General features: G+C 42.4%; 1 long non-coding RNA gene across 1 annotated transcript; it reads right to left on the minus strand.

Moving 5' to 3' along the window:
• Positions 1-1,127: 1,127 nt before the first annotated feature.
• Positions 1,128-2,411, minus strand: LOC123112833 (uncharacterized). The gene is made up of 3 exons (XR_006455755.1): positions 2,186-2,411; positions 1,878-2,102; positions 1,128-1,412 (listed from the first exon to the last, which is right to left on the minus strand). It is a non-coding gene; the product is annotated as an uncharacterized lncRNA (long non-coding RNA).
• Positions 2,412-20,894: the final 18,483 nt, after the last annotated feature.

The raw sequence follows: 20,894 nt of genomic DNA on the forward strand, positions 1-20,894 counted from the left end.
CTAACGGAGATGGGCGGGAGATGGGGAGCTCACCGTGCGGCATGCAAGATGGCCCTTGGGAGTTTAGTAGCCGGAGAGTCGACGACGCTCGTCGGAGATGCGTCGGGGATCCGAGGAAGAAGACGAGGTTGGGGCAGCGTTCGATGGTGCTCGGCGTCCTGCGTCTTGACGTGGAGGCGTAGTCGAGGGAGGCGGAGCGAGCGGACGCGTCGAAAGGGCTTGGAGGTCGCGGTGGCCGCGAGTACTACGACGGCGAGGCCATGGCGGCGCTCGGTTGCGGTGGGGAACGACGGGGGCGAGGTGCGATGGCTCTGGAGGGGAGTGGGAGGCGCAAGAACCGAGGCGAGCATGGGGGTGAGTGGGAGGAGAGACCGAGGGGGCGCGACGTGGCGACCTTATCCCCTCGTCGTCGCCGGCGAGAGGGTGCGGCGGGGACGCGCCCCTGTTCCGACCCGGGTCGGGGGAACAGGGAAGGGAGGCGGCAGGGGGAGGCGGGCCGGTTCGGCCGGATGGGCCAGGTGGGTTAGCTGGGCCAGATGGCCCAGGGGGGTTTGGGGGGTTTTCCTTTCTCTTTCTTTCTTTCTTTTCTTTATTTTTTTTCTTTTCTGTTTTATTTCATTTTAAAGTATTTAGTCTTTTACTAAAAATGTGTTTTCTGCACCATAATTACCTTTGTAATATTTGGCGTCCACCGAACATTTTTGTTTCAATTTTGAAAACTTTTATTGTCGACTTTAATTTTAAGTTTGAATTTGACGCGGTTTCGAATTATCCCGAGATTAGTAACAGTAATCGCAGATGACATGGCATCATTAGGAGAGTTTTACTGTAGCTTGATTACCCGGGCGTCACATCCCACCTACAAATGCTACATTTGTCGACACTGTCTGGGCCAGGGTTCCAACAACTGATCAACTAAGCCAGAGCCCATATAGCCAGTGGCCGCACATGGAAGCTACTAGTCACTAAGTCTGTCTGATCTTTTTTAGCCTGGGCGGCATTCCACTTAGGGTGCACTCTCATGAGCGCATGGCCTTAGAAATGGTGCAAGACCCCATGATGCCTTCCCTCAACACCAAGCAATACCACTTCCGCCCAGAGGTGAGTTAAATCCTGAGTTGCTACTCAATTTGTTAAATATATATAATCCTCACATAAACTCAATGAATACACGAACCACCCCCGTCTACAAAGCATAGCAACCTACCACTACCACGATTTGCAAAGACAGGAAGATAGCTCATCAGCATAGCAAAAATAATATAGTATTCCTATACATGCATATATTCATAGTGTGATATAACTACATGCATAGAAAACAATAGGTAAAGGATGATCAACATGTAACTTGCCTTGGTTCTGGTTCAGAAAGTCACACTCCTGACAATAGCTCACGTTGCACTCCGGACAATCTACACGTTTCACACAATTCAACAATCAATCACCGAAAATCAAATAGAACCAAAACAAAACCAACAGCAAGACAACCATTTTTAAACTCAACAACAGAAGCTTAACAGCACCTAAAATGCACTATGGTCACAATGCAAAAAGAATCACTCGATTTCGATAAACGGTTTGAGTGTTATGGCCTCCGGAAGATTTATTTCAAATTCAAATGAATTCAAATTTGAAAAGTGCAAACATGTGCAAAGTTGGTACTGAGATAAAGTGCTGGTCTTTGTGAGTGCATAGGAAAAAGAATTACCTAAATTGGATATACAGAAAAGAAGATATAGCTAATTGAAGTTTTAGTTGAAATCTGGAAAGAAAACAAAAACAACAGAAACCTCCTGCACAGTTCACGCGTTACTGTAGCAGGTTGCCTCGTGGCATCACGTGATTGGTTGGAGGACCTACTGTGCGTGCGTGCTCACCAAAAGCAGAGGGTGGCGGCGGTAGTCTTGGGCGTCGGCGGTGGCGGCTCTCCGGCGAGTCTCCGGTGAAGGGGAAGTGATGGGTGGGTGCGGCATCGAGCGGCGGAGGCGATGGTGAGGTCGGACGGCGACGGGGCATCCTCTGCGGGCAGCAACGGTGACAGGAACGGCGGGTGTGCTCCGATGAACGGTGGTCGAGCTTGTTCCTCTCTCCCCGCTAGGTCTCTGGCCACGAAAATTTGTCAAAAACGTGTGTCGTGTAGCGGCGAATCTGAGGGGACAAGAGATGTGGCGGCACTGGCTCTTACGGTGGCGAAAACCTCCGGCGAACGGCGGCGGACGAAAGAGCTCCGGGACGAGATCCAATCGCCCCAACCAGGGCGTGTGCCAACGGGAAAGATCGGGACAGGGGGTGCGGGGTTTCCCTGGGGTCCTTTGCTCACGTATGGAGTCCCTGGAGCACACAGAATCACCCAGGGCACGAGAGCGATCCGGGCTCGGCTTCGGCGTGCGTGGGTGCGTGCGGCGGCTGCAGTGTCTGGCTCGCGGTAGGGGACGGGTGCGTGGCGGGGTCCGCTGGCAGAGAGAGAGACAGCGGGTCGGGCGCTGGTGCGGATCGGATCGGGTGCGGGTCAGGCGCGGTTCGGGCGCGGCTGGCGGCTGCGCTTACCGCTTCGCGGTTAGGTGGGCTGCGGGTGAACGGGAGGCTGCTGGGCCGTGGCGGCGAGCTAGGCCGCGGTCTAGAGTTGCGCTGTGCTGCGCTTCGGTGTTGCGTGCTGTGTTTTTTTCTTTTCTTTAAACAAAAACTACAGCAGCAAAAATAACTAAAAAAACAACAGTATAGAAACTAAATAAAAAAATACATAGACAAACAGTAAAATCTATACTGATAATATAAACTACAGGAACACTAGTTCCTCACCTAATGCAATTTTAGAAATTCATTTTGATGCAAAAGGCCACACAAACAGTAAAATAACACATAATTAAAATACTTTGAAGATCACAAAAATTACCAGAACATATCAGATGAACTGGAAATAATATTCTGCACATTATGAACATTTTTAAAATAGGGGAGAAGTCATGTTATCTCCACTCCAAATAAATTGCCTTTTGTTGCATAATGATTTGAATATTCTAAAAAAGCAAATAATGCAATAAAAATATGATATGCATATGAATGATCTAATAACATCCTAATTTAGGAAAAATTGGGATGTTACACCGAATTGGGTGATTCTTTTTTTGTTGAACACTAGATTTCGTGTTCTTTCCAACCCAACTAGAATCACCTTCAAATTCGTCCGGAGCATTGAGATATCGACGAAAAAATCTGACGCTGCAGCAGAATCCGAGTCAAACAACAAGTCCAAAGGTGTTGCATCACCTCCACTTGGGCCCATGAGCCTTGTACGACCTAGGGTTGGTTTTAGTCTGCCTTGGGACGTGCTTCCACCTCCTTGGCCGCCACCCCTTGATCCTATATAAGTAGATCCATCTAGTAGCTTTTTCCGTGGGATTTGTTTAGTTAAAAGTTAGCCATTGCAACTTTGTGTACTTCGTTTGTGTCCAACGACCAGACAAAGACCGCTTACGGATCCCCACCATTATCAATACTTCATATATATTCGCAATATTCAGATTGCAATATCATATTCTTGCTTGTTCTTTGATTGCTTGCAGGATAGACCTTCATGGTCAGGCTGACCGTGCTTCCGGCATCGTTAGTAACCTCGGGAGATTGGTTTAGCGATTGCTAAGGCGCAACATCATGCATGTTTGTAGTCGGATCGTCAAAGTCGTCTCCATGAAATCGATAGTTATCATCTCATCGAAAGATCGGACACCCTCGCCTCTATCAAGTGGTAGCTTGATAGAGGCGAAGGTGTCCCGATGTTTTGATGAGATAGATATCGTTTTCTGTGGGAGTCGACTTTGACGATCCGACTACGAACGTGCGAAGACGTCGCGCCTTAGCAATCGCTAAACCAACTTCCGAGGGTTATTGACCACGCCGGAGCACAATCAACCTGACCACGAGGGTCATTTCCTACGAGCAAACGAAGAACAAGCAAGAAACTGAGATTGCAATCTAGATATTGCGAATAAAAGAGGAATGCTTTATTAATGAAGGTGGGGTTCTGTGACATCTTGGTCTGGTCGTTGGACACAAACGAAGTATGCGAAGTTGCAGCTATGGCAAACTTTTAATCTAAACAAAATCAAAGTCTAAACGATGCCCTAAGGGCTGTATATATGGAGGAAGAGGGGGGATTTTGTGGCCCTTGGAGGAGGGGTCCGAAACCAACCCTAACTCTTGTTTCCCCACACATACGGACTCTAAAAATATCCTATACTTAAGTATTTCGAAAATACATGGGTCTGGCCCAATAATAAGGTGACGCAGCACCTAGAATAGCCTCTGGACGAAATTTATGAAGTGGCATCTTGTATATTTTGTCCAAGGATTCATGCACTCCTTATGGTGGCTTCAAAGTCCTGAAATAATGACTTGTAACTCCGTTCTTGATCCCCTTGCACATGCCATCATCTCCATGCTTGAACTTGCTCCAAGGTTCATCTTTCTTGTCCAAGCTAGGCCCTTCATTTGTAAGCAAAACAAATGTATCCAATTTAGGCAACATTGGATTCTCATGAACATTAGAATCGTTGCCAAGAAACAAAAGTACCTGATAATTCAATTGGCATGCGCGAGCTCTAGTAATTGGTCCAGTATGTATAGCAGCAGGGGCTGTGGGTGTAACAATGGTATTGATGTCCTCATCAAGCCCCAAAGAGAGAGAGAGAGAGAGGCCAAAGAAGCCTACAAAAAAAGAGAAAAACTAAAAAAATAAAAAAATGAGAGAAAAGAGAGAAGGGGCTATGTTACTATCCTTTTACCACACTTGTGCTTCAGAGTAGCACCATGTTCTTCATATAGAGAGTCTCTTGAGTTATCACTTTCATATACTAGTGGAACTTTTCATTATAGAACCTGGCTTGTATATTCCAACGATGGGCTTCCTCAAGTGCCCTAGGTCTTCATAAGCAAGCAAGTTGGATGCACACCCACTTAGTTTCAGTTTGATATTTCATATACTTATAGCTCTTAGTGCATCCGTTGCATGGCAATCCCTACTCCTCACGTTGACATCAATTGATGGGCATCTCCATAGCCTATTGATTAGCCGCGTCGATGTGATACTTTCTCCTTTTTTTGACTTCTCCACACAACCTCCACCATAATATTCTATTCCACCTATAGTTCTATGTCCATGGCTCACGCTCATGTATTGCGTGCAATTTGAAAAGGTTTGAGAGCATCAAAATTATGAAACAATTGCTTGGCTTGTCATCGGGGGTTGTGCATGATTTGAATATTTTGTGTGGTGAAGATGGAGCATAGACAGACCATATGATTTTGTAGGGATAACTTTCTTTGGCCATGTTATTTTGAAAAGACATGATTGCTTTATTAGTATGCTTGAAGTATTATTGTCTTAATGTCAAATGATAGACTATTGCTTTGAATCACTCGTGTCTTAATATTCATGCCATGATTAGATTACATGATCAAGATTATGCTAGGTAGCATTACACAACAAAAATTATCTTTTTTATGATTTACCTACTCGAGGACGAGCAGGAATTAAGCTTGGGGATGCTGATACGTCTCCGTCGTATCTATAATTTTTCATTGTTCCATGCCAATATTCTACAACTTTCATATACTTTTTGCAACTTTTTATACTATTCTTGGGACTAACTTATTGACCCAATGCCTAGTGCCAGTTCCTGTTTGTTGCATGTTTTTTGTGTTGCAGAAAATCCATATCAAATGGACTCCAAACGGGATAAAAACTGACGGAGATTTTTTTTGGAATATATGTGATTTTTGGGCAGAAGAATCAATGCGAGACGATGCCCGAGGGGGCTACGAGGCAGGGGGCGCGCCCCAGGGCGTCAGGCGTGTCCTGCGCCCTCGTGGACACCCCGTAAGGCGGTTGGTGCCCTTCTTTCGCCGCAAGAAAGCTAATATACAGATAAAAATCGTGTCCAAATGTCAGCCCAATCGGAGTTACGAATCTCCGGGAATATAAGAAACGGTGAAAGGGCAGAATCTGGAACACAAAAACAAAGAGAGACTGAGAGACAGATCCAATCTCGGAGGGGCTCTCGCCCCTCCACCGCCATGGAGGGCATGGACCAGAGGGGAAACCCTTCTCCCATCTAGGGGGAAGGTCAAGGAAGAAGAAGAAGGAGGAGAAGGGGGGCTCTCTCCCCATCTCTCCCGGTGGCGCCGGAACGCCGCCGGGGCCATCATCGCGACAACGATCTACACCAACAACTTCACCACCGTCATCACCAACTCTTCCCCCCTCTATGCAACGGTGTCAACCCTCTTTTAACCTTTTTAATCTCTACTTAAACATGGTGCTGAATGCTATATATTATTTCCCAATGATGTATGGCTATCCTATGATGTTTCAGTAGATCCATTTTGTCCTATGGGTTAATTGATGATCGTGATTGATTTGAGTTGCATGTTTTATTATTGGTGCTGTCCTATCGTGCGCTCCGTGTCGCGCAAGCGTGAGGGATCCCCGCTGTAGGGTTTGCAATATGTTCATGATTTGCTTATGGTGGGTGGCGTGAGTGACAGAAGCACAGACCCGAGTAAGTACGTTGTTTGCGTATGGGAGTAAAGAGGACTTGATGCCTTATAATGCTATGGTTGGGTTTTAACTTAATGATCTTTCGTAGTTGAGGATGCTTGCTAGAGTTCCAATCATAAGTGCATATGATCCAAGAAGAGAAAGTATGTTAGCTTATGCCTCTCCCTCAAATAAAATTGCGATAATGATTACCGGTCTAGTTATCGATTTCCTAGGGACAAATAACTTTCTCGTGACAAAAAGCTCTCTACTGAAACTAATTTAGTTGTGTCTTTATCTAAACATCCCCTAAATTTTATTTGCATGCTCTTTATTATCTTGCAAACCTATCCTATCACACCTACAAAGTACTTCTAGTTTCATACTTGTTCTACATAAAGCGAACGTTAAGCGGGCGTAGAGTTGTACCGGTGGTCGATAGAACTTGAGGGAATATTTGTTCTACCTTTAGCTCCTCGTTGGGTTTGACACTCTGACTTACCGAAAGAGGCTACAGTTGATCCCCTATACTTGTGGGTTATCACATGCCTACATTATATTGATGAACTGGAGCTAGTGCTGTATCGCCCTAGGTTATAACTGTCACATGATCTATATCATCCAACAAGTCATCGATCCAATGCCTACAAACTTTTCCATATTGTTTCTGCTAAATTACTACTGCTATCATCACTATTACACTTGCTACAAAATTATTGCTATCACTGTTACTGTTACTATTGCTTGTGCTACTACTATCAAACTACTGTGCTACTGATCACTTTGCTACAGATAATTAATCTCCAGGTGTGGTTAAATTGACAACTCAGCTACTAATACTTTCAAATATTCTTTGGCTCCCCTTGCACTACTGCAGGAGACTGCTAATGCGACACTACGATCAGAGACCCTTTGCCGAAACTGTGTGCGATGCAATAATCGCAAACGGTGGTGTAAAAAACCGTCAAAAAAGGTGAAAAATGTATGCAATGATGGCTGCATCAAAGACAGTTAAGATTTTAGTTGCATGTGCGATGCAGGGCATACAGTTAATCCATTCAAACTGTTTGCGATGAGGCAGAACAATAGAAACGGGCGGCCATAACAATGTGTGTGTGATGTAGGACACATGGTTAATTCATTCGAACTGTTTGCGATGAGGTAGAACAACAGAAACGGGTAGCCATATTAATGTGTGTGCGATATATGGCATACAGTTAACTCGGACGAACTATTTTCGATTAGGGAACACAACAGAAACGGTTCAACATAACAAGATGTGTGTGATATGTAGCATACAGTTCACATGGATGAACTGTTTGCGATGAGCCAAAAGAACACAAACGAGTCATGTAAACAAGATGTGTGTGATACGTGGCAAACAGCCGACTCGGATGAACTGTTTGCGATGAGAAATTACAACACATACGGTCAATACAATTACTTCGTGTGTGATTCTGTGTGTACAGAAAACTTTGGAAAATGCAAACTAGTTGCTTGCGGTGGCTTGGAGTATCGCACACGATGCATCTACGAGTACTCGTGTGCGATGATTAGTGTGTTACACATATGTTTCCTTATGTGAACATGTGTGTGAATTTGCAATATGGACAGTTAATATGCAAATGCCTTCTGGACATCGGGCATAGGCGTAAACTCAATGAACTGTGTACGATATTAATACTTTCCATGAAAATTTATGAACTTGGGTAACAGAATTTGAGTAACATATATATAGTGGTTACACTATTCGACAAAAGGAGGACCTTCGTAACATGGTTTTGACAACCATATGGTCCTTATCTACATACTTAACATAGTAACAACTATCACATTTTAAGAGGCTAAGGGCCAACAACCATATGGTCCATATCTACATACTTAACATATATAGTAACAACTAGCACATTTTAAGAGGCTGAGGGCCAACAACCACAACAATCCACTAGAAGCAGCTTGATCACGGCGACTCGGCATCTCGTCAATGAAAAGGGAGAGCCCTCCTGTGCCTTGGTAGAGCAGGAGTAGAACAGTGTCTCCAATTTTCCAATATGGATGCATTGCCACGAGAAGCGAGAACTTGTTAATTTGAATGGTTCCATTTTGCGGGAAATGCAGTACCTTGCAATCACTTTGGCGTTATTAGCAGGCACAAGTGTAATTCGACCACGCCGGGAAATCGATCCAGGAACGGCTACAGGGGCAATTTCTGTTGACATGTAGAATAAAAACAATTGTAAAATATCGTTGAAGATATATATAGTTTATGAGCATCAATGTTAAAATAAGACTTTTTACCAGCGCTTTGTGCACACAATTGGTCTTGTTCAGTGTGTGCACCATAGGTCTAATTAATCCCATCCAAATCCAGCATTCATATGTTGTGCCATCTCTGTCAGATTATCAACAAAGTTTATGACATGCTTCAAGTCCTTCCAGTGAAATTTGGTACGCTTAGTAACATACAGATCATTCACTATGCATCCAACATATCCTGCTTAAAAGGTGGAAAGGTATTATTTATTCAGAACATGGCAGAAGAATATATAGTGCGCATAAATTGGTAAACAGAATTTGTTACTGCCTAGGAACGGAGTCAGAATATGATATCACAATTGGTTGCTTAAATAGTGATCAATTGGTTGCTTAAATAGTAATATGACAGCATGGAGAAAGTTGAAAGGACACTAACCTCGATCAGACTTTGATCGGCTGATGACGTTGGGGAAGTAAACATCCATGTTAATTAGACCAGGCTGTGGTGCACACACTAGAATTTTATTGCCAGCTTTCAGTTCATAACACTTAGACATTTTTCTCCAAAGGTCCGCATTAAAATAGGAGTGACCATCTTTATCAAGTTTTACGCTAACCGTCATTGTAAATCCATGTTGCGTTGTCAATATGACATCCTGGGAGTCATCGGCAAAGTAAAGCCCACGATTTCCTTCTACTCCTGTTCTTGCAAAGCAAGGGATGTACTGCTTGAAATGAAAATTAAGATCATAAATTAGATATATTGAAATAACCGAGCAAGATGCAAATATGAGAGTAACTGATGGAACATATCCATATATAGATACAAGCAAAGTACAAAAATATATAATTAAAAATAGATAATGTAACAAAGATTTGATGCAAATAAATAGATAATGTAGCAACAGCCGGTATATGTTAACAAATTTAGGCCATGCCGACCGTGGTAGGTTCAGATTGAACATACCGAGCGCTCCCTAAAGTCATCCAGAATGGTGAGATAGAACTTCATTTCCGACTGGCCACGACCACAGTTGCCCGATTTGTGTTTGCACTGTGCACACATGAATGAACACCCATGAATCATCTAGAACAAAAATGATTCCACAGCGATTTTCGCCGGTTGATTAATAGCGACAGACGGACTGCGATAAGAGATGAGTGAATATTTTGCTAATTAAGTTGATTACCTTCTCCATGAGAAAAATCCCTGGCCCAATCCTGCAGAAGACCCCAGTCGACAAGATTCTAGAATGTCGGTGCAGATAGGCGGCGAAAAGCGGTGGAGGCAAAATACAGTGTCGTACGGAGCGCACCCTATGCCCGCTGCTAACAGCCATCGAGCTTAGGGTGCAGTGTTGCGAAGGAGTCCGCGGCGAGTGAGTGGGGACGAAGTGGGCGAGGGTTTTCTTTTCCTTTTGCATGTGTGAGTGAACACACATGGTTTGCATAAGCGACGGACATGAATTGTGTGCGATAGTAAATCCTGAGATTGAATGGGAATCCAAATTTCCTTTGTCGTTCATCCATGAGTTTTTTCTATGATGAACATGAACCCTGCTAATCATTGTGTTGAAATTTGACACTTTTCCGGGTTCATTTACAATATTTAGGGGATTATGTGCATTTTGTAGGCATTAATGCACGTAATTAAAATTCAAACAATTGGTGCATGAAAGGGTGCACAAGAACGGTCTGGAAAACCATACTCGTGGGATTTTGTAATTTCTCAATCCTTTTACAATGTATGGGCAGAGATTTCAATGGAATGCATGGCAATAGTTAACCACAAACGCGTCATTTACTGGGTTATCAACTATAGAACAATGAAATATGTGCTTGAAAAACATGACGGCTGGCATGGTGCCATGGTATGGCCTCACCATGCCCTGATTAAAAGCTGAGAAGGTTTGATTTATGTCGTCATGCACGCCCTTCATAAATCGAATCATCACCGAGGAAGTTCAATGCTTTTGATAGGGAAATCACCAAGATTGAAGGGGGATCCAAATTTCCGTCCTAGTTTGTCATTCAGTTTTTTTCCAACGATCAACATCATTTAGTTTTTTTCCAACGATCAACATAGTGCCTCAAATGAAACATGTTCAAATTTGACATTTTTCCAAACTCATTTACCATATTTAGGGGATTTTGTGCATTTTCTAGGCATTAATTATGCACACAATTCAAATTCAAACAATCGGTGCATGAAAAGGTGCACAAGAACGGTCTGGAAAACCATGCTCGTGCTATAAAAAATGAAACACATGGTTGGAAAACATGACACCTTGTGTGGTGCCATGGTATGGCCTCACCATGCCCTGGTAAAAATTGGAGAATGTTTTCCTTATGTCGTGATGCGCGCCTTTCATAAAACGAACCATCATCCGAGGAAGTTTCATGGTTTCGAGGGGGAAATCACCAAGATTGAAGGGGGATCCAAATTTCCTTTGTCCTTTGTCCACGAGTTTTTTCTATGATGAGGGATACATAATCCAAATCACCGTGTTGAAATTTGGCACTTTTCCGGGTTCATTTGCCATATTTAGGGGATTATGTGCATTTCCTAGGCATTAATGCGCATAATTCAAGTTCAAACAATCGATGCATGAAAGGGTCCACAAGAACGGCCTAGAAAACCATGCTCGTGCCATTTAGTAAATTCTCATGCCTTTTACAAGGAATGGACAGATATTTCGATGAAATGTGTGGCAATAGTCAACCACAAATGTCTGTTTGTTGGGTTTTCAACTATAGAAAAAATGAAATAAATGCTTAAAAACATGACGCCTGGCATGGTGCCATGGTATGACCTCACCATGCCCTGGTAAAAATTTGAGAAGGTTTGGCTTATGTCGTCATGCACGCCCTTCATAAATCGAACCATCACCGAGGAAGTTCCATGCTTTCGAGAGGGAAAATCCCCAAGATTGAAGGGGAATCCTAATTTCCGTCCTAGTTTGTCATTCAGTTTTTTTCCAACGATCAACATACCACCTCAAATGCAACGTGTTCAAATTTGACATTTTCCCGGGCTCATTTACCATATTTAGGGGATTATGTGCATTTTCTAGGCATTAATGGACATAATTCAAATTCGAACAATCGGTGCATGAAAAGGTGCACAAGAACGGTCTGGAAAACCATGCTCGTGTTATTTAGCACATTCTCATGCCTTTTACAAGGAATGGGCAGATATTTGAAGGAAATGTGTGGCAATAGTCAACCACAAACGCGTCATTTACTCGGTTAACAACTATACAAAAAATGAAACACATGGTTGGAAAACATGACGCCTGGCATGGTGCCATGGTATGGCCTCACCATGCCCTGGTAAAAATTGGAGAATGTTTTCCTTATGTCGTGATGCGCGCCTTTCATAAATCGAACCATCACCGAGGAAGTTTCATGGTTTCGAGGGGGAAATCACCAAGATTGAAGGGGGGTCCAAATTTCCTTTGTCCTTTGTCCACGAGTTTTTTTCTATGATGAGCATACAACCTGCAAATCACCGTGTTCAAATTTGGCACTTTTCCGGGTTCATTTGCCATATTTAGGGGATTATGTGCATTTCCTAGGCATTAATGCGCATAATTCAAGTTCAAACAATCAATGCATGAAAGGGTCCACAAGAATGGCCTAGAAAACCATGCTCGTGCCATTTAGTAAATTCTCATGCCTTTTACAAGGAATGGACATATATTTCGATGAAATGTGTGGTAATAGTCAACCACAAATGTCTGTTTGTTGGGTTTTAAATTATAGAAAAAATGAAATAAATGCTTAAAAACATGACGCCTGGCATGGTGCCATGTATGACCTCACCATGCCTTGGTAAAAATTTGAGAAGTTTTGGCTTATGTTGGCATGCACGCCCTTCATAAATCGAACCAACACCGAGGAAGTTCCATGCTTTCGAAAGGGAAATCCTCAAGATTGAAGGGGAATCCAAATTTTCTTCGTTCTTTGCCCTGGAGTTTTTTTTATGACGAACATACACCCTGCAAAGCACCGTGTTTAAATTTGGCATTTTTTCGGGCTCATTTAACATATTTAGGGGATTATGTGCATTTTCTAGGCATTTAGCGCATATAAATCCAATCCAGCTATAGGTGCACTGGTGTGATGTGAGGGACGTGGATTGTCGTTCGATCGCGGCGCATCCAACGATGCACACGCGTGACCCGCGTGGCTAGGGTTCCGGCCAATCATAACGCAACACACAATAGGCTCATCGCACACTATTTCCGGAAGCGGCGGAGATGAACCGTGTGCAATAATGAACGACCAAAATTGTAAGGGAAGCCAAATTTCTGTTGTCATCTATGGTTGAGCTCTTGAATACCACCGCACTGTACGGCTGCCCGGCCGCTCTGTCCTAGAGCTCTCTCCAGGCGTCGGCACCACGGCGCACAGTAACTGGTAAGGAAGCGATGGCATCCTGCCGCGCCGCGGTCCTGGCCGCCCACGACCACACACACGGTAAGGAAGCGATGGCATCATGCCGCGCCGAGTTCATCACCGCCAGCGGCCAGACAGTTACATGGGCTGACTTTGAGGTTGCCATGGCCGAATGGGTGGTGGATCTAGAGGCAGCCAAAGCTGCACAAAAGGAGCGGAAAAGGAAGAAAGCAGTTAAGAAAAGAGAGTCCCGCCGCCGCAAGGAAAAAGATGCCGCACGCCATGGTGAGGAAAGCTTGGCGGAGGTTGAAGCATGGTGGGTTGCCGCCTAGAAGGCCGGGAAGGAGAACGCCGGCACCTGGCCAGCATGCCCTGATGGCAGCATGTGAGAAGTAGTTTAAGTTTGTAGTATTAGAGCAAATTACCAGTAGTACTTTAAGTTTGTAGTATTAACGTACAATGTTGGTAAGAGCATCCTTTGAGGGCTTTGAGCGTTGATTAGCATGTGTGCCTGTGTGCTTTTTTTGCGTTAATCATTAGAAGATCACAAAACACGTGGTTTCTATGCCATACCCATCTGCGTTTTTTGCGTTAATGACCCATGAGTGAGTTACTTGAACGATATTTCGTAATAAACCAGGCGTACCATTGACTGAAAAAAATCAAGTACATGTGTACATTTTTTTGGAGACGGGATATGCCAACTTTCTTTTTCCTCGAACGCGAGTATTTTACGCGCTTTGTTTGCATTGTGTGTTTCCCCCACCCAAGTTTCAAATTTCGCACTGAAATTTTCATTAGGCGCGCGATTTCAGAATTTATTCCTCCAACCACATCCCCTTCCCCTCAGTATCCCCCCTTCCTCGCGCCTCCCCCTACCGGCATCTTAAACCGCCGCCGCCGCAACCACAGCTTCAACCACATCTACGTTCTACTCGGATACAGTCAGGTAACCCACCGATCTCTATCACGTTCCTGGCCTAATTGCTTAAATGGCGCCTGTGAAACATCCTCATGCCTCCAAATCACCCTCGCCAGGAGCTGATGGCGGTCCATGGCGCGATGGCTGCTATGCGTGTTGACCCGGGGGAACACCTCGCCTCCGCCGCCGCCTACATGGTGCGGGCTCTGGCCCAAATGAAGTCCCCCAACGACTACCGCCCAGGACTTAATAGGTAAGATCTGACCAGCTAAATCTTACCAATACCACTTGCAACGGCTATGATTTGTATAGTTGATGTATTAAGCATATTCATGCCTTGTTTATTTCAGTACTACACACTGTGTGATGTTCAAATATTACCGTGTCTAGCTCAATTTCACCAATACCAGCAACAAACTTACAATACATGACTCAGGATATCACTAAAGATGCTGCCCATTTGCTAATTTTAGTGGATGCTAACCATGTTGCACTTAACATGCCTGTCCATGTACTTACGCAGGGTCATAACGGCCGATGCTTTTGTTTGCCGTTGAGGTGAGTTGCATCCCATGTCTTACAATATTTCACATAATTTTTGCAATTGCAGTTTAACTTCTACCCATTTACTGGTTTCCTGTAGGTACACATGTCAGTGGCACTGATCCACGCTTCGACCTGGAGGAACAGCTCGCCTCAGCCGTCGCTGACTTTGGGCGAGCTCTGGCCAAGATAAAGTGTCCCAACAACTACCTCTCAAGACTTACCAAGTATGTACTCACCAGTTCAATCTTACCAATACCAGTTGCAATTAATGGCTATGTTCTGTACGGTCGATGTATTAAGCATGTTCTAGTAAACATGCCTAACACGTTTTTGCTACTTTCCCTACCTTTTTATAGACATCTGGGCCATTCTCTGCTCTGGCAGCACCTGCCTTGTGATGTTTAACTATGCCAATTGCATTTTTATCAGTACCGGTTTCAATGTCTATTAAGCCTGTTGCAATTAACAGTTGAATCCATTTTTAAACAGTTGCATTTCAATGGCTACAAACTTACAAAACATGACTTAGGATGTTGTTAAGCCTGTTGCAATTAACAGTTGTATCCATTTTTTAATCTGTCCATTTGCTACCATGCTACTCTCCGCAATGAAGATATACTAGAGATGCTGCCCCATTTGCTTTTTTGGTGGATGCTAACCCTGTTGTACTTAACATGCTTGTCCATGTACTTACGCAGGGTCATAACGGCCGATGTTGTTGTTTGCCGTCAAGGTTAGCTGCATCCCATGTCTTACAGTATTTCACATCATTTGTGCAATTGCAGTTTAACTTCTACCATTTACTGGTTGCCTGTAGGTACACATGTCAGTGGCACTGATCCACGCTTCGACCCGGAGGAACAGCTCGCCTCCGCCGCCGCTGACTTTGGGCGGGCTCTGGCCAAGATGAAGTGCCCCAGCAACTACCTCTCAGGACTTACCAAGTATGTACCCACCAGTTCAATCTTACCAATACCAGTTGCAATTAATGGCTATGTTTTGTACTGTCGATGTATTAAGCATGTTGTAGTAAACATGCCTAACACGTTTGAGCTATTTTCCCTACCTTTTTATAGACAACTGGGCCATTATCTGCTCTGGCAGCACCTGCCCTGTGATGTTTAACTCTGCCAATTGCATTTTTATCAGTACCGGTTTCAATGGCCATTAAGCCTGTTGCAATTAACAGTTGTATCCATTTTTAAAGAGTTGTATTTCAATGGCTACAAACTTACAAAACATGAATTAGGATGTTGTTAAGCCTGTTGCAATTAACAGTTGTATCCATTTTTTAATCCGTCCCTTTGCTACCGTGCTACTCTTTCGAAATGAAGATATCACTACAGATGCTGCCGTTTTATTACCATTTGCTATTTTTGGTGGATGTTAACCCTGTTGTAGTTAACATTGGCTTTCCATGTACTTACACAGGGCTACAATGGGCGATGCTGTTGTTTGCCGTCGAGGTTAGCTGCATCCCATGTCTTATACACCATCTATTCCTAAATATAAGTATTTTTAGAGATTCCAATATAGACTACATAAGGAGCAAAATGAGTGAATCTAGATTCTAATCTAAACTATATCTATAATTCTATATACATCCGTATGTAGTTCATATTGAAATCTCAAAAAAAATACTTGTACTTAGGAACATAGGTAGTTGTATTTTACATCATTTGTGCAATCTCAGTTTAGCTTCTAACATTTACTGGTTGCTTGTAGGTACATATATGAGGGGTACTGATCCACGCTTCGATCCCTTTTGCGTATGGGGCAATGAGATATTCATGAACAAGCGTCAAGTGAGGAAACTAAGAAAGATTGTTAGGCGAAAGAAACGGGTGATTGGAATTAAGCTCTTTATTTACACTTTGTCGAAGACAACAGTGAACTTTAGGATGGTAAGTAATGTGTTGCCTTTTCCCCCTGCCCACAACAAGTTACTCTATTAGACCTCAGTATCTGATATTTTTCTCTTTTCAGTGGTTTCCGAAGCTATTTACTGATGATTACCTTGCAAACTACATGACCGGAGTGGAGGCAACTAAGGTTAAAGTATATAATTCATGCTACCATGATAATGCTCTAGAAGTCTTCCTGAAGGCGGTGAAGGATGGGCGGGTGATCGTCACATGGGGTTGGACAAAAGTGGTTCGTGCCTATGGCATGCAGGAAGGCACATTATGGGCATTCCGCTTCTTCAACACCGTCGGCAGTCAAAATAATTTACACTTGTCTCTTCAACTTTACTGCCTTTAAATACTACGGTTCATCATAGTTAATTGCTGCCTAATCCTGTAATTACTGAACATATTGTACTGGAAATTTTATTTATGGATTCCTTGTTCAACCATTGTGCTGAGAATTTGAATTGCATGTTTCGTATTTCAAAATTTCCAATTAAAATAATAAATTACAGGCAAAAATAAAAATAGAACAGACGGTCATGGACCTTTCCAAACGGTTCTAGCAGTAAAAGCGCTTGCGATGGATAGCCCAATGCCACACAGTTTTCTACATCAAATCGTGTGTGATGTAGTTAATGAAAGCAAACAGTTAACCAAGGCAGAGCTTGTGTGATAGTTACACCTTTCACACACGAGCGTATACATAAAACCGTGTGGGATGTACATCCGAACGGCAACGTTTTCCCTAGATTGACTGTGTGGGATGTACATAAGAACGGAAACATATTCCTTAGATTGACTGTGTGTGATATACATACAAACGGAAATGATTTTCTGGGATTCACCGTGTGGTATGTACATACCTACGGAAATGATTTCTGGGATTCACCGCGTGGGATGTGCATGCCTACGGAAAGGATTTCTGGGATTCACCGTGTGGGATGTACATACCTACGGAAATGATTGGGTTTCGATGCCTCGCCCGGTGGCACATGGCCCTAGCCTGGGTCCCACGAGGGCCTATCCCTGACGATTTCTGGGTCATGTGGGAAGGACACCCTATCGCACACACTCACTTGGCGACGGTTCCAAATGTCGTCGCGGAAAGGGGTAAAAACCGTTTGTTTAGGACCGATGCGCACCAGTGTTGTGTCGAATCTATAAATTTGGGTTGAATACTTACCCTCGAAAACTGTTGCGATCCCCTATACTTGTGGGTTATCAAGACCTTTTTCTGGCGCCGTTGCCGGGGAGCATAGCTATATTTGTCGAGTCACTTGGGATTATTATCATATTATCACTATGAAGAGTCTAAAGGATCCAAAGACTAAGATATTTCCCTCAAGGACGAGGGGAGGTAAGGAACTGCCATCTAGTTCTGTTATGAGTAAACTTGCAACACCACCACATGCTATTAATTCTGATATGTCACAAGTTATTGATTATGCTACTTCTACTATGAATGATGCTTATGATGATGCTAGTACCTTGCTTGATAATGATGATGTGCCACTTGGTGAATTTCTTGATAAACCAATTGCTAGAGTTATACAACATGATGTTGTTGAATCTGATGATGAGCTTGAAACTGAAACTCCAAAACACCTACTAGAACTAGCCCTCCTAGATATGAATTGCCTAAGGTACCGGAAGGTTATGTTATGAGTGAAGAAACAACTAGAGATATTCTTACTTGCAATGATAGAGATGATCTAGAGAAATTACTACACAAATATAAAGAAAAATCTCTCAATTCTAGAATGAAATGTGATCCTAAGTTTGCTACTTCACCTATCTTTATTGATGATAAGGATTATGAATTCTCTGTCGACCCAGAGTTCATAACTGTGGTTGAATCTGATCCTTTCCATGGTTATGAAACTAAAACTGTTGTGGCACATCTTACTAAGTTGAAGGACATAGCCACCCTTTTTACTCATGATGAGAAAACTCATTATTACTTTATTCTCGTATTATTTCCTTTCTCATTAAAGGGTGATGATAAAGCTTGGTACAATACTCTTGCTCCTGGTTGTGTGCGTAGTCCACAGGATATGATTTATTACTTGTCTGAAAAATATTTTCCTGCTCATACGAAAAAAGCTGCCTTACAGGAAATATTTAACTTTGTGCAAACTGAAGAAGAGAGTCTCCCACAAGCTTGGGGGGGGGGGCTTTGCTAGTTACTTAATGCTTTGCATGATCATCCTCTTAAGAAAAATGAAATACTTGATATCTTCTATAATGGACTAACCGATGCTTCTAGGGACTTCCTAGATAGTTGTGTTGGTTGTGTTTTCAGGGAACAAACTGTTGGACAAGCTGAGGAATTATTGAATAACATATCAAAAAATTATGATGATTGGACTATTCCTGAACCACCGCCTAAACCCACTTCGAAGAACAGTGGTATATTATATCTCAGTCCTGAAGATATGCAAGAGGCAAAGAAATCTATGAAGGAAAAAGGTATTAAAGCTGAGGATGTTAAAAAATTACCTCCTATTGAAGAAATACATGGGCTTAATACACCACCACTGCCTAAGGTGGTAGAGTAAATTATTTTATGAAGTTTAATGATAATGATAATCCTCACAATATGCATCCTAGTCAATGCCTTTATGAGTTTGAAAACTACATTAGAAAACAAGATCACTTCAATGCAAATGTTATGAAACAATTGAAATATAATTCTGATATGATTGCTCGCTTGAGTGACTTGTTATTTAGAATATCAAATGCTGTTAAAGGTGTTGGAAAACATGCTTCTATGGTTCAAACTCAATTAGAACAAGTTGCTAAATCTCAAAGAGAATTGCATGATGAAATGAATCATAATATGAATAACTTTGCTGTTAGAGTTGCAACTAGAGGAGGTAAAATGACTCAGGAACCACTTTATCCTGGGGGACACCCAAAAATAATTGAACAAGATTCACAAAGAGCTAACACTAGTGCACCTAGTCCTTCTAGGAAGAAGAAGAAAAGGAAAAATTATAGGACTTTGCATGCTCCTAGTGAACAAATAGAGAAACCTCCTAATAACGATAATGGAATTTCTATCTCTGATGCTGAAACTCAATCTGGCAATGAACACTCACCTACTGGTAATGAAAAAGTTAATGATGAGGTTCATGAAGACTCTCAACCTACCAATGATAAAAAAACCAGATAATGATGTTGAGATAGAACTAGTTGTTGATCTTGATAACCCATAAGCTAAGAATAAAAGATATGACAAAAGAGACTTTGTGGCTAGAAAACATGGTAAAGAAAGGTCACCATGGGTTCAAAAACCTATTCCTTTTCCACCCAAGTCAACTAAAAAGAATGATGATGAAGAATTTGAACGCTTTGCTGAAATGCTAAGGCCAGTCTTTTTGCGTACTCGCTTGACTGATTTCTTGAAAATGCCTCCATATGCAAAGTATATGAAAGACATCATCACAAATAAGAAAAAAATACCGAAAGCTGAAATCTCCACTATGCTTGCTAATTATACTTTTAAAGATGGAGTACCTAAAAACTTGGAGATCCGGGAATACCAACTATACCTTGCTCTATCAAAAAGAATTATGTGAAAACTGCTTTGTGTGATTTAGGAGCTGGTGTCAGTGTTATGCCTTTCTCTTTATTTAAAAGACTTGACTTGAATAAACTCACACCTATTGAAATATCTTTGCAAATGGCTGATAAATCAATTGCCATACCTATCGGTATCTGTGAGGATGTGCCCGTTGTTGTTGCTAATCTTACTATTTTGACTTACTTTGTTATACTTGAGATGCCCGAGGATGAAAACATGTCGATTATCCTTGGTAGACCTTTCTTGGATACTGCAAGGGCTGTTATTGATTGCAATAAAAGCAAGATCACTTTTCATATTAATGGTAATGAGCATATGGTGCACTTTCCGAAGAAACAATTCCAAGTGAATGATATTAATGTTATTGAAAACTCTCCGACAATCATTATTGGAAGTTTTTAAATACCTCTACCTACTGTCAAAAAGAAATATGAAATGCATATTGTTGGGGAAATCCATATCCCCATTGAGGTAACTTAACGATTTACAAAAGTTCTTCGTTTTCATGCTAACCGTAAGTGGTTGTTAATAAGACTTGATCAACCTTATTAATGGATCATTTTTGAACGGTATGAAGTTGATGAATTTAGTAAACACTCCTTTCTGTCCCTACTTCTAATTCTCTATTTTTATTAGTTAAATAAAATAAAATGCCATGTTTTGTTTGTTTTCTGAATTTCCCGTGCAATAAAAAATGACCCAAAAATAAAAGTTCTCAGAATGCCCTGAAAATTTAAT

Source organism: Triticum aestivum, chromosome 1A (genome assembly GCF_018294505.1).
Source record: "Triticum aestivum cultivar Chinese Spring chromosome 1A, IWGSC CS RefSeq v2.1, whole genome shotgun sequence".
Lineage (NCBI taxonomy): Eukaryota > Viridiplantae > Streptophyta > Magnoliopsida > Poales > Poaceae > Triticum > Triticum aestivum.